The sequence below is a fragment of the Hylobates moloch genome, unplaced genomic scaffold (assembly GCF_009828535.3).
Source record: "Hylobates moloch isolate HMO894 unplaced genomic scaffold, HMol_V3 SCAFFOLD_8, whole genome shotgun sequence".
In the NCBI taxonomy this organism is placed as follows: domain Eukaryota; kingdom Metazoa; phylum Chordata; class Mammalia; order Primates; family Hylobatidae; genus Hylobates; species Hylobates moloch.
This window is the reverse complement of record NW_026652283.1, coordinates 3,720,988-3,736,099: the sequence shown is the minus strand read 5'-3', so window position 1 is coordinate 3,736,099 and position 15,112 is coordinate 3,720,988. Positions and strand designations below refer to the sequence as shown.

General features: G+C 44.2%; 1 protein-coding gene and 1 non-coding gene across 2 annotated transcripts in view; both read left to right on the top strand.

Moving 5' to 3' along the window:
• Nucleotides 1-15,112, top strand: part of CRACR2A (calcium release activated channel regulator 2A) — a 137,068-nt gene that overhangs the window by 23,475 nt on the left and 98,481 nt on the right. The gene's annotated exons all lie outside the window — the stretch shown is intronic.
• LOC116473950 (U6 spliceosomal RNA) lies at nucleotides 3,526-3,631 on the top strand. Its single transcript, XR_004249512.1, has one exon. It is a non-coding gene; the product is annotated as a U6 spliceosomal RNA (small nuclear RNA).

Sequence of the window (15,112 nt, the reverse complement as noted above, 5' to 3'; positions counted from 1 at the left end):
AAAGTGCTGGAATTACATGCGTGAGCCAGCGTAGCCAGCCCCAAAATCTTTTTAAAAAAGGTGTGGTTTACAGTTAAGCCTCTCACCTTCTAAGTTTGTCATTACTGATGCTGTGGAGATGACAGTCATGACAAAGATAAGAGCAGCTCTGAAAATGGGCGAGATGGCTACGTGCTGCAAAAAAGGTGGGTGACGGCTGGGCGCGGTGGCTCACGCCTGTAATCCCAGCACTTTGGGCGGCCAAGACGGGCGGATCACGAGGTCAGGAGATCGAGACCATCCTGGCTAACACGGTGAAACCCCGTCTCTAAGCTACTCGGGAGGCTGAGGCAGGAGAATGGCATGAACCCGGGAGGCGGAGCTTGCAGTGAGCCGAGGTCGCGCCACTGCACTCCAGCCTGGGCGACACAGCGAGACTCCGTCTAAAAAAAAAAAAGGTGGGTGACAATGCGTCTGTGGTCTCCTAACTAACATGACGGCTGTTCCTTGACAGCTTTTCCCATTTCATAGAGTGGAATTGGCTCCCCTGCCCTTTTTGCTCTTTCAATCCAAGAACATGTATTGAGCAACTTCTGAATGCCAGGCACTGTGCTCGGTGTGAGTGATAAGCCTGGTGCCTGGAGGCTAGTTCAGGCAGGTCAACAGCAAGCTGCAGCGCCACCAGGTATATGTGGTATTGGTGACATGGATGCATTGGGTTGTGTCCAGAATGTGGCAAAAGAGACAAATACACCATGGAGCCACCATGAACAGCAAGGCAAGTGGCTTCCAGCTGTCTTGGGTCCTCGTCATTTTACACTGCTTGATGAAGGAAGGAAGTGGGCCCCGGAAGTGGTGGCTATGAGCTAAGGTATTGAGCCATCCTTCTGCCCTCAGCCCAGGATGAACATGACCACAGCTGGCAGCTCTCTGGAGCCTACTCGGGGTTGAGAGGTGGGGGCCAAAGGAACCCTCCCTCCCTTTGCTGCTCCACCTCAGCTTTTCTCATTCCTGGCCATTTGTTTATCCTGTAAGCTGGGGGCTGGGGGTCTCCCAAAGGGTCACTCACCGTGAGAGTTAGCATTCTTCAAGCAGGGCAAAATCCTCTTCCCTACTGGAGAAATTCTAAACCCAGCCAGCTGAAAGAGGAAGAGTGCAGGGGTGAGGGGAGGATGGGACCAAGAGGGCACATTCCACCTGATCTCTGAAATCACACCTCAGCAATAGGACTTGCCCACCAAGGCTTCTCGTCACCATGCTTTGTTGGATTTGTAATGTTGCTGTTTATCTCTCTTCTCCTGCAAGTTTGCATGCAACAGCATCTGTCATCTCTGTGGTTATCTTAGAACAACTGGGGCTTTTGCTTTTTATTTATTCTTTCTCTGAGTGCAGTGCTAACCACAGCAGCCTACGGGCAGAGGGGTTGGGGAGGGAGCCAGTTGCTTTTCATTGAAATGCTATGGTCTTCAGCTGCAGCTGGTGCGGGTGCTTAAACTGTGTAAAACAAACGTGTTGAAACTCAGTCCCAAGTGGCTTCTGGGGATCCGTTGCCTGTGTTTCCTATGGATGAATAATTAGAAACGAGTGGTTTTCAGGTTGAAAAGGAGAATCCAGAGTCCTGATGGAATACAGACAGCAGGCACGTCTAGGGCCACAGACAGGCATGTGTGCTGCTCTGTGCTGGCAGCTGTATGCAGATGCCAGAGAAGTATCCCATACCCTCCTTGCCCTCAAGGAACTTAGTGACAGGAAGGGGAGCAAAATTTACCATTGGCCTACCCTCTTGGGCCTGTTTCCTCATTACAGAAATGAATGAGGTTACACTTGATCATTATTCCTTATTATTATTATTATTATTTTTTAGATTGAAGAGGTACACCCGCAAGTCTGTTACGTGGAGATATTGCAAATGCTGAGGTTTGGGGTTCTAATTAACCCGTCACTCAAATAACGAACATAGTATGCAATAGATAGTTTTTCAGCCCTTGTTTGGTGAGTGTTTCTAATGGGGTCAGTGCTGTCCTCTAGAGTAATGCCTGTCACACTTTCAAAGAAGTTAAGCCAAAAGCCCAGTATTTAGGAAATGGTTGTTTTAGGAAGAGAAGCCTAAATGGAATAAAGACAAAACCTTGAAATGATGAGATGATCTCCCTGCTTCATGCATTCTGTCTAGATCAGAGCATTTCCAAATATACACTTAACTGAAAAGGGCACAGTGCAATATGCAGTTACTGCAAAGCAAGGAACCCATGCGCAGGTCTGTAACAGGAAATCTGAGACTTCATCGAGCAGATGTAGAATTAGATACTACTTTAAATTAGCAGAGGCACCTCAAACTTGTTTATAAAAGCTGTTTAAAAAATATTCTTATCACATATATTTGTATTACAATGATAAGAAATCTCTTGCAAAAATTAGCTATCATGGTTACTTCTTTGGGGTTGCCTTTTGTTCTTCCCTCTCACTCTGATATTCTCCTTCAAGATTTACCCAACAACTTTTCCCAGTCCATCCTCTTCTTCTCACCGCCCATACTGTAAGGATGTCATTTTAAAGGCTTTTTTTTTTTTTTTTTTTTTTTTTTTTTGAGACAGAGTCTCGCTCTGTTGCCAGGCTGGAGCGCAGTGGCACGATCTCGGCTCACTGCAACCTCTGCCTCCCAGATTCAAGCGATTCTCCCGCCTTAGCCTCCCGAGTAGCTGGGACTACAGGGTGTGCCACCATGCCCGGCTAATTTTTGTATTTTTAATAGAGATGGGGTTTCACCATGTTGGCCAGGATGGTCTCGATCTCTTGACCTTGTGATCTACCCCCATTGGCCTCCCAAGGTGCTGGGATTACAAGTGTGAGCCACTGCGCCCAGCCACTTCTTTCTTTCTTTCTTTCTTTCTTTCTTTCTTTCTTTCTTTCTTTCTTTCTTCCTTCCTTCCTTCCTTCCTTCCTTCCTTCCTTCCTTCCTTCCTTTCTCTCTCTCTCTCTTTCTCTCTCTCTCTTTCTTTCTCTTTCTTTCTTTCTCTCTCTCTTTCTTTCTTTTCTTTTTTTCTTTCCTGCAAAAGACTGAATATATGCCTCAACACAGTGGGTGGGATTTCCAGACTGGAAACATGTTTTCTGACACTTTGTCACTATCCTGCCCCATGTCACAGCGTAATAAATTATCGTGACACTACACTTATACGTAAGACCGAGCTCACGAGACAGGATCCTGTGCTTCCTTGTTTTCTCTGCTTGCACATTTGTAATTTGACTTGGCTTGTTATCTCTACCTCAGTGAAGGTTATTTCCTTCTTCCTGTTATCATGTACGGCCAGGAAAGGAGGGTAACTCATTGTAACACTTCTTTATTCTATTGTCCTCCTATATCCTTCTGCTCTTTTATTTCCTTGTACTTCTTATATGAAGTGGCTTCTATTTGTCTTCTGTTAAATCTAAACTTATCCATTATAGGTAGGTGGAAGTGTTGACTACTTCATTATGTGTTCCAGTGCAGGCATGCATGAGCACGTACATATTGAAAGACATTATTTTATTAAGAATCACATTTCTGTGCTCACTTTGGCAGCACGTATACTAAAATTGGAATGATACAGAGAAGATTAGCATGGCTCCTGCATGGGATGACATGCCAAGTGTGCACTCGCTCTCTCTCTTTCTCTCTCTCTCTGTGTGTGTATATATATATATATATATGTATATATATAGTATACCTATATGATATATATATAATATACATATATGATATATATTTATATATATTAATCGCATTTCCTTTTTCTCCTTTTATTAAAATTAGGGCTACTTTATGCATTTGGGTCGGTTGACTTTTCTAGGAATTTTATTTCAGGTGGTAAAGAGGGTGTTTCTAAATATTTGTTACAAAAATAGGGTATTGATTGGATAGGGTGGAGCACCACTGGATTAAATGATCTCCAAGGTCTCTGACATTCTTTGTGCAACATTTACAAAACAATGGATGACAGCCTGATTCATGACTCAGTCAGAAAAAAAAAAATCCTGGAGGAGAAAGTGATCAGTGAACGCTGATACTCAGATCAGTGAAAGCTGGTATTCTTTATTTATAATGTCTTCTTCAATGAAGTACTCTCCGGGAGATGTGGCTCTCCTCACCCCTGCCGCACCATCCTGGCTGCACTTGAGAAACTGGGGAATTGAAGAAAGGAAAATACGTATTTAATTTCCCATCCAGGATCATGTGAAAACAAATTTCTGGAGTGAGGCCCACACATCTGGAGTGTTTAAAAGTCTCCCCAGAGGATCTGATGTACTCTGAGGATTGAGAATTAGTGCGTGCAGAGGCGTGAATGGTAAAAAGATAGGCCCATGTCCTAACTGCCAGAACTGGTGAATATGACCTTATTTGGAAAAAGGAGTCTTTGCAGATGTAATGAAGTTACAGATCGTCAGATGAGATCATCCTGGGTTATCTGGGTGGGCCCTTAATTCAGTGGCAAGTGTCTTCATAAAGAGACACACAGAGGAGGGACACAGAGAGAAGAAGGCCAAATGAGGACAGAGGCAGAGTTGGAGCAATATAGCCTCAAGCCAAGGAACACCTGGAGGTACCAGAGCCGGAAGAAGCAAGGAGCAGATTCTCTCCAGGAGCCTTTAGAGGGGACACAGCGCTGCAGTCACCTTGATTTAGGACTTCTGGCCTCTAGAACTGTGAGAGAAGAAATCACCTGGTTTTTGATAATTTGTTGGCAACCCTTATAGATTAAAACCCTGCCTAACGAGCGGAGGAGATTTGGTGAGATGGAAGAGATGTAGGAAAGCCTTTCTCATATGGAAGCCAAGTGAGCGAAAGCAGGGAGGCCTGGCTGGAGGGAAAATGGGAGGCAGGACCACTGTTATAGGACAGCGACTGTCCAAGGGGAGTGGGCACTAATTCTGTGGAGAACCGACCAGAGACTATTTTCTTTTTGTAGGAAAGATGAATTCCTCTCCATTCTTCTTCTCCATTCTGTCCTGTCCTATTTTGGAAAATAGTGCTTGCTGCGCCTCCTTAGACCAAAAGAGCCCAAGCAGCCCAGGAAGCGAGTTCACACTCCATTCCATAGCAGTGGGAACCAGTGAAGGGTGAGGTCGGATGTCTGAACACTTAGTGTTCTGTTGTCCATCAATGTAAGGGTCACTCTCTCCAGGTGCACTCCACCCCTCCCCCACACCAGCAGTTCCACTTTACGGTGGTGGCTTTATGAATCCCAGCAAAGCTATTTGTTTTGAAGCCCCAGAAGGTCTGGGTGACATTGCTGACATCATTGGATGGCCCTGCCAATTTCTTAGAAGTCAGCCCCACCTGCAGATATCTAAACTAATTCATATCACTTCTGACAGACTTCTCCTAAGAGACCATTTTCTCCTATGCTCAGACCACCAAGCTGGAATGAGAGCAGCCAGCCTCAGAGCACACACAATGCCAGCTGTGCTTAGTTAATAACCAGCCAGCTATCTTGAGGAGGCATCTCGCGGGGCACTGCATGATGAAGCGCAGATCCGTGCCCTACTTTCTGCAAACTTAAGCAAGCGAAACTTTCATTAACAATGCCCATGAAAGCAGAGTCCTCACTGACTTTTCTGGCTGGCTCAGCAGGAGCCGAGAGGGTGTGAGAGGGCTTGTACAAGAATGCACTAATCTCATTTCTGGATCCTGTGTGTGCATTTCCCAGGTGTTGTTTTGAACAGTGAACTCAGAAAGGGCCAATACTCTGGGAGCAGAGAGGTCACCCTGAGTATAATATGGCCTTAAGGGTAGAGAAAAGCAATTAAACGCCACCTGACAAGAAGAATCTAGGGACTGTGATGCACTGAGCACTGGGGCTGGGTGGTGGGGGCCTGGATTGGAAGGAGACAGGAGGAAACAGAGGGGAACAACTGATGCATGATTATTCTTAGTCTTTGATTGTCATCTCTATTGAGGATTTGACATTACCCATTGTCCTAGAAACAAAGGAAGGGCATAGGAATGCCTTCATTTCACTTTCTGGAAATAAATGTCTTTAAAGGAAGGAGATCTCTTCCTTCTATGGACACCGTCATGACTGACACTGTAATGTCAGTGGCTACTGATTTAATGTTGAGAGAGACACTGCAGAATGGTAAGCACAGGCCAAAATGCAGGTGTTGGCCCCAAGGAGTGGCTTTGGGACCCCTTGGATAAGAGGCCCTGGTGGAGGTCATTCCAGGCATCCTCCTGCCTACAAGAACCCCAGCATCCTTGCCTACTATGGGCTTGAGGGAGAAAGGCCTGGCCTCTTAACGTGAGATGTGGGGCTGAGGTTAGGGAGCAGGATGGACGACCATGGCTGGAGTTGCTAAGTCTCACCAGGGCACTGAGCTGCCCCTAGGGACGCCTAGGGGCATCCCTAGGCATCTCTCTGTGCCACTGAGTCAGAGACGTGTGGAAACGTTTCCAATTGAGCAGTAGGGTATTTTGAATGCAAACACACACAGTTTCCAAACCCCCCCACCACTGACCTCTTATTTATTAGAAACTCCAAAAGAGTTTTCCAGGGTTGACTGGAAGGGTGGATAAATCTGACACTAACTGGCCACCTGAACCATGGAGAGAAACAGTGTCCTCCAGAGAGCAAGCACCATTAGAGAAGCCCTATCATGGTGAGAAGGCTTAAGGCTGGTTGCTGTCCACACACAGCTCCAACCCAGAGAAAGGGCATGCCAGGGACCAGCCGTGTGTCTGTGCTGCAGACAAGCATGCTACTCCATGCTCAGCACTCTAGTCAAGGCTACAAATATTACTGGGAACAAGGCAGATGGTCCCCGGCCTCAGGGAGCGCACAGTCCAGCAGGAGTAATAGATGTTCACTGGTTACACCAGGAATTGTTTAGTTACAATGATCATAAATGCTAAGGAGGAGTACAAAGTTCCTGAGAACATACAGTTTTGGATGTAGTCTGAAGGATCTTAAAGACCATTTTGTCCAGCCCAGTCAATCCACAGATAAGGAAACTGAGACTCAGAGAGGGGAAGGAAATAGATGAAGAGTACCTATTTAGTCAGTGACTGAGATGGGATGAGAAAGCACTTCTGATTCCCAATTCTGTTTTTGTTTAGGCTAGGGAAATTGATTTACATTTGTAGTCAGAGCCAGTTGTATCAACATTTTCATGAAAGTGTCTGGGTCTAGGAATTTCATGAAAAAGCCAGTGGATGAGAGAATGGAGGGGGACTATTCACAGCATGGGTAGGGGCTCTTTGCACAAATCCTACTTCTGGTAGCTATTCTAATAAGGCAAGGGTGAGTCCCTGTTTGTGCTGTGTGTCCTGTGCTGACATCAGAAATGATAAATGTGCCTGATGCAGGAGCTACGGAGCTCATCACCCCTCAGCTGTAAGTGCTACCTCCATACAGCCTCCCAGATGCCAGCCTCACTCCACACTTCATTCTCGAGTGGCTGTACCATTCCAGGTCCCCACAGCCTCTCATGGGTCTAGTCTCCTTACTTCTTTCTGTTTGACTTTAGCCCCTACACTGTCTTCAGACTGTATGACCTTAGGTGGGTTACCTAAACTTTCTGAACCTCATGTGTAAATGAATGTGGACAATGCGGGTTATAGGTAGGGTCAATTAAGACAATTAAGGCTCCCAGCATAGTGCCTGGTATATATTCCATATGAACTCCCTAAAATATGTCAGGTCCTAGAACCCTTGATGACTCCTTATAACCTGCAAAATAAGGAATAACTCTGTTAGAATCCAATACATCCAAGAAGATTTTGTTGACTCCTGTTATGTGCTAGTCATTATGCTGGGTGGTATGGTTACAGAATGAATGAGCCATGATCCCTGACCTCAGGGAGCTAAAAATGTATGGGGGTAGACATGTAGACAAGTCTAATCCAGTGTGATGGGTGATGCATCAGCAACAATCACAAAAGGCCATGGAAACACTGACAGTGAGCAACCGAGTCAATTTGGCATGGCATTCAAGGCTTTCTAGCCCTCCTGTCCTATCTCTTACTCTGTCCTTGTGCCAGTGCACCCTGTTCCCTACTCACATTTTTCCAAACACGTGCTGGACCTCTTCCATCTCCCTTCCCCTCCCCACAGCCCTGGGGGTTAACATAAACACAGAGAATATAGGAAATAGTAAAGAACATCATAAAAATCACCCGTAAACCCAATAAACAAGATAACCACCGTTGATATTGTGGTGCATTTCCTTCTAGTCCTTTTTCACTGTACATGTCTTTTCTTATTGCCCTTTTCTCATTCTGCCTTACGTTTTAGTTTTTCACATGCATTTATCTCCACTAGACTATAAGCTACTTGAGGAGAAGAATAACATTTTACTCACTTTTTTTTTTTTTTTTTGAGACACAATTGAGACTCTGTTGCCCAGACTGGAGTACAGTGGTGGCTCACTTACTGCAACCTCAAACTCCTAGGTTCAAGAGAGCCTCCCACGTAGCTAGGACTACAGGCATGTACCACTGCACTCAGCTAGTTTTTTCTTCTCTCTCTCTCTTTTTCTTTCTTTCTTTTTTTTTTTTTTTTTTTTTGTAGAGACGGGGTCTCGCTATGTTGCCCAGGCTGGTCTCAAATTCCTGGGCTCAAGCGATCCTCTTGCCTCAGCCTCCCAAAGTGCTGGGATTACAGGTGTGAGTCATCATGCCTGGCCTCACTTGCTTTTTACCCCGTTCCTAACACAGCATCTTATACTAGGAATCACTCTGTAAATGTTAGCTGAATAGAGCCACTGGGTGAATTTGTTTGGCTTTGGAATTCTGTATGTAATCATTTTTGAGAAAGCAGCTTTGCTGTGCTGGTGTGTGCTGCTTATTTAAAACTCAGTCATTCTCATGAGCACTAGAAAGTGCTGGCTGGTCAACCACTCTGCTCAGTGGGTGAGGGAAGGGGCTAAAAATCCATAATAATTCAACAAGTGGCTGAGCCACGGACGGGTAATAAAGTGAGTTCAGAATCCTGCATGGGGTTGTGTTGGAAAGCAGCTCTGCCCGCCGGGATTCGACTTTTTCCTGCTTTAGAATGGCGCAGTTGATACTGGCAAATCTTTCTTTATCCCTTCTGATAAAAAATAATGTTGGCGTTTCACCTGGGTGGGAGTGGGTGAGATTTTCTTCTCTGAGAAGTCAGTTTTGGCTCTAAAATACTCTGGTTAGATTAAAATGTAAGAGGCTCTTGAGCGAGGATTGGAAGTGGGAATAACACAGGCTCTTTTCCAAAAAGCTCAGGTTGGGGATGCTGGGACCAGGTCAGGAGGAGAATTCACTCAGCACGCCACAGGTCAATGCAAAGCAGAGCACAAGAGAGAGAATGTTTTGAGGGATTAACGCAGCAGAAAACGTTATAGCATCAGGATTCCGTCAAGACTTGTAGCAGGCACAAGAGCCTGGTGGTGTATTAAGTACCTTCCATTTTTATTTGTTTCTTTTTGTCTTTTGCTTTTCTTTTTCTTTCTTTCTTTCTTTCTTTCTTTCTTTCTTTCTTTCTTTCTTTCTTTTTTTTCTTTCTTTCTTTTTTTTGAGATAGAGTTTCACTCTTGTTGCCTAGACTGGATTGCAATGGCACAATCTCGGCTCACTGCAACCTCCGCCTCCTGGGTTCAAGTGATTCTTCTGCCTCAGCTTCCCTAGTAACTGGGATTACAGGCACTCGCCACCACGCCCAGCTAATGTTTTGTATTTTTAGTAGAGTCGGGGTTTCACCACGTTGGCCAGGCTGGTCTTGAACTCCTGACCTCAGTTGATCTACCTGCCTCAGCCTCCCAAAGTGCTGGGATTATAGGCGTGAGCCACTGCGCCTGGCCACCTTCCATTTTTATAAGAAATGTAGGAAATTCATTGGTATGGATGGCAACTGGACAATGAAAGCAGATACAAGAGAGACAAGTCCATTCACAATCTGAGATTTTTATTTGGATATGGCAGGATTTTTGTTATTTAGATGTCTTTTTTCTTGAAAGAGAATATGGTATAGCAGAGGCTGTTTCTAGTATTAAATATCTCAGAGGGAATTTCATTACAAGATCAAGGAAAGAGTCTGCACGGTTTTGGCTTCTGATGAAAAGCATCTAAAACCAAGTTAAATCAAAGAGAACCCTTAAACAAATCATTGATTTGGGTGATGCAAAGAAACCTCAGTCAGAGAGCCTCTTTGGAGCATGAAAGCGAGGAGAGGAACTGTGCAGGGCTCAGCCTTCGAGACTACGTTCCGGGATAGGATTTCTTATCTCTGCACCCCGTTAGAAAGAAATGAAATGGACGGGATCTGGTGGTTTACCTACTATGGAGGAGGACAAGAGGAGCCCGAGGCCCAAGGAGGCCAAGTGACTTGCCCGCGGTTAACATCAGCGGGGACATGGGGGAATATGCTTTTTTAAAAAAAAATTCTAAGTCTGGTTTTCTTTCTGCACCTCTACATTGCCTGTGGGAGGTAAGGGATTCAGTAGAAAGAGCATGGGTTTGAGATGTGCTTGGTTGGAATCCAGCCTCCATTTCCTCATCTGCACATGACCGAGGCTGTGTTAATCATAACATCTGCCGTGTTAATTCCCCCAAAACATTGTCTCTTGGGTGCTCTACTTTGCTTTAACCTGTGGCCTCCTGAGCAAATTCCCCTCCTGACCTGGTCCCAGTGTCCCCGCCCTGAGCTTTTTGGAAAGGAGCCTGTGTTATTCCTGCTTTCAACCCTCACTCAAGGAGTCCAGGAGTTGTTCCTGTCTGCTCAAGTAGGACCTCCAGCTTCTTGTAAACTCTCCTCCAGCCTCACACACTCACTGGCTGACTCGTTCATTCAGGTGCTGTTCTGGATGCCTGGGATACAGCTGTGAACCAGAGACACCTGCCTTCATGGAGCTTACGCTCCAGACCAGCGCTGCACATTAGAAATACAACATGAACCACATGTATAATTTTCAATTTTGGCCACATTTGTTTTTTTAAAAGTAAAAGAAACAGATGAAATTCATTGTAATAACATTTTATTTAACCTAATACATGCAACATATTATCATTTCAGCATGCAGTCACTCTAAAAATTATTAACAAGATCTTTTACATTCCTTTCTTTTGAACTCAGTCTTTGAAATATCTTTTGCTCTCACATCTCACTTTAGACTGTCCACAGTTCAAGTGCTCACCTTCGTATGTGGCTTGCAGCTACTGTATTGGACAGTACAGGTCTATGGCTTGAGATCAAGATTCCGCCATCCCCCCAAGGCATGGAAACTGGGAGAAGAGCATCCCTGCAAGCCCAGCTGCTTGAGAGAGAATGCTGCCTCTCCACAAAGGTGTCTTCACCCAGGGCCCTCGGTTCCACCCACTGGAGCATGCTGAGCTCATGCAGAAAGAGGGAGGATGCCCACGCCCCCGGGTCCTGACCTAGTCTGTGGGTTCAGGCGAGGGAACAACACTGTACTATCCTCCCTATAATGATAATAGTAATAATATAATTAGCACTTAAAGCACTAAGTACGGGTCATACCCTGTGCTAAGCACTTTATATGTGCTGTGTATCTTACCATCTTCACAACAACTTTATGAGAGAGGTGCTATTATCATCCATGTTTAACACAGGAGAAATTGACTCAGAGAAGATAAATAACTTCCTCAGGATCACAGGTAGGAAGTGGCAGAGCTGGGACTTGAACCCAGGGCTGTCTAAAACCAAAGCCTAGTGTTCTTAAGACAGAGTGAGGTCCATCTAGGGTCACATGGGAACTGAGCACAGAATCCTGAGCCTCATCTAAGGCTCTCTTCATCCATTCAAAGGCCACACCACCGAGGTGGAATGCTTTGGAGATGGAGGTGTCATTGAGGATGACTAAGTGTCACATGGAGGAGTATATGGGAGACATCTGGCATCCCCAGGCCCAGCCCTCCACAGCTGTCAACCAGGATCCATAACTGCTGGCACGTTCTTATTACAAATAAGATAGCGTAATCTTTGAAAACCATATAATAATGTAGGTGTATTACAAATAAGATAGTGACTCATAAATGAGAGGCATAAATGACAAAATCCTTTGTATACTCTGAAGCACCATATAAGACTGTGCTCTCATCATTCTATGGTTATTGCTGTTGTTATCATTCAGTCGGTGGTGTGTCCAGGGAGCTTACCCTAGCCCAGATCGCAGTGGTAGGCCTGCAATATCAAATGGCAGCTGAGAACATAACCTGACTTGAATGTTCTGTCGCCACTGGGTCCCAGCACCTGGAAGTATTTGAGTTTTGCATGTGGATATATTGCAGTAAAAGCCCAATGTGCAGACGAGCTAATTAGCCAGGTGTTTTCGGCATTTGCCGGCTTGCCTGGTGCTGAAATCAGTCTTCATGTTCAGCTTTGGTGGCCAGCAGCACTCCTGGCTCTTCAGAGCATTGTTAGAGAGACACTTAGAAACCAGCAGACATGATGGGGTGGGTACAGGCCCACTCTCAAGTCCTAGGACAGGCGAGAGGCCAGGAAGCCAGCCACTAGCATCTGGAAGAGAAGGCCCACTGACTGCTGCGGGTTTCCTGGGCATTTCTCGTGACCTTGCTAAATGGGATTATCCTGAAGAGCATCCAAATCCCATTCACTCTCTAAGCCCAGTTTAAATCCCACTCGCTCCACAGAAGCCTTTCCTGACATTTTAGCTCCTGTCCTCTCCCCATCTGAAGTCCTGTGGTATTGAACGCCTGTGCCATCCACTTAGACACTGAAGTGTCCTGGCTTGTACAAAGGGTCTTCCAAAAGTTCATGGAAAATGCATATTATTAAAAAAAATACAAGAATATCAAAATAGTTTTAGTACCAAAATAAACTCATACTAACTTGGTATAACATCTGAACAGGATCTAGTTTGAGTCACTAAGAAGGGTAAGACATCATTTTGAAAAGAGCCCCTATCGAAGCAACACAAATTCTGCTAAAATTGAAACAAAAACAAACAACAAATTTGTAGAGAAGCTTGGGCAGGAGAATTGTGAAATTATTGATGCTTTACAAGAAGTTCATGGGGACAATGCCCCCCCCAAAATCAGCATTTACAAATGGACAGCTCATTTTAAGAAGGGATGAGATGACATTGAAGATGAAGCCCATAGCGGCAGACCATCCACATCAATTTGCAAAGAAAAGATACATCTCGTTTTTGCCCTAACTAAAAAGGACCAATGTTTAACAGAACTAACGATGGCCAACACCGTAGACATCTCAACTGGTTTAGCTTACATAATATTGACTGAAAAATTAAAACTGAGCAAACTTTCCACTCAATGTTTGACAAAACCGTTGTGCTCAGATCAGCTGCAGACAAGAGCAGAGCTTTCAATGGAACTTTCGAACAAGTGGAATCAAGACCCTGAAGGACTTCTTTGAAGAACTGTAACAGGAGATGAAACAGGGCTTTTTCAGTATGATCCTGAAAACAAAGCACAATCAAACCAAGAGGTGGAAGTGGTCCAGTTAAAGCAAATGTGGACCAGTCAAGAGCAGAGGTCATGGCAATGGTCTTTTGGAATGCTCAAGGCATTTTGCTTGTTGACTTTCTGAAGAGCCAAAGAACAATAACATCTGCTTATTATGAGAGCATTTATTATGAGAAAGCCAAAGCATTAGAAGAAAAACACCTAAAGAAAAAAAAAAAAAAAAACCTGGGAGAGTGTCTCCAGAGAGTCCTCCACCAGGACGATGCTCTCGCTCATTCTTCTCTTCAGACAAGGGCAATTTCAAGAGAGGTTTGGTGGGAAATCATCAGGCATCCACTTTACAGTTCTGATTTGGCTCCTTCTGACTTCTTTTTGTTTTCTAATCTTAAATCTTTAAAGGGCACTCATTTTTCTTCAGTTAATAATGCAAAAAAGACTGCATTGACATGATTAAATTCCCAGGACCCTCATTTCTTTAGGGATGGACTATATGGTTGTTGTCATTGCTTAAAAAAGTGTATCAAACATGATGGAGCTTATGTTGGGAAATTAAGTTTATATTTGTAATTTTCATCTTTTAATTCCATTTTTATGAACTTTTGAAGTTGCCTTTTATTGTTAGCTACATATTGTTGTCTGGTTTAACCTTCACTTTCACATTCCTGGCCTTCTGTGACCTCTCCCAGTGACAATCATATGTGGACTTGGGACATCTCTGATGACCTATCTGGTTGGTAAACTGTACCTTGTTTCAGACTGGGTTTAAGGGAGCTGTTTCATTATTATAAGTACGTGTGATGTTCTTAATTAACTTTTTATGTGGCTTTGCAAGCTGTCTAGGCATCCAAAACATACACCCTTTGAGACTCAGGTTGGTCTCTTGTAATCTCACCCTCCATCTTAGAATAGCTGTCTTACTTACCTTGGTTGTACTCAGTGACAGGATGTTGCTGGGAAATTGAGTGAAGGGCTAGTGCCACCATCCAAATTAGCTCCCTCTCATACTAGCCACTCACATAATACTCTTTACTTTCCTTTTGCTGCAGTTACCATGATTTATATCATATATTCACTCATTTGTTGAAGCCTTTCCCCCAACCCACTGGGAGACCTATTTGCTTCTTCACCATATCCCATGCACCCAGTGCCTGCAACCTGGTAGGGGGTCTGTAAAGACTAGATCAATAAATGCATGAATTAATTAGCATGGTCACTGTAGGAGAAGGCAAGGGTTGGGACAAGAGAGTTCAGATCTGGGGCTCAGTGGCTTTCTGAATCCCTCAGATGTAAAGAGAAGTACGGTCTGCTACAGATGGGCAGTGGAATAATGGAAAATACATTGGCCTAGAAGTCAGGGACCTGAGGGTCAGGCATTCTACTGCATTTTCTATGTAACCTCGAGAAAGTCTTATAAGGGTTGAAGGAGATGTTTTTGTGAAATTGCTTTGTAAACCATAAAGTGATATGGTAAGATGTTGTTCATCACCCTAAGATGTGGCCCCTGCCTATTTGTCCAAATGTATTTCTTATTTATTTAATGTAGCTAGGCCAATCTTCTCATTAAAAAATATTTTTCTCTCCTTATTGCAAAATAATGCATTGTAGTAATAAAAATATCAGAAAATTCAGAAGAAAATAAAAATCATCTTTTAAGGTTATCATCTAGAAATAACACTGTTCATATCTTATTTATAGTCCAAACAATTTTTTTCTAAGTGA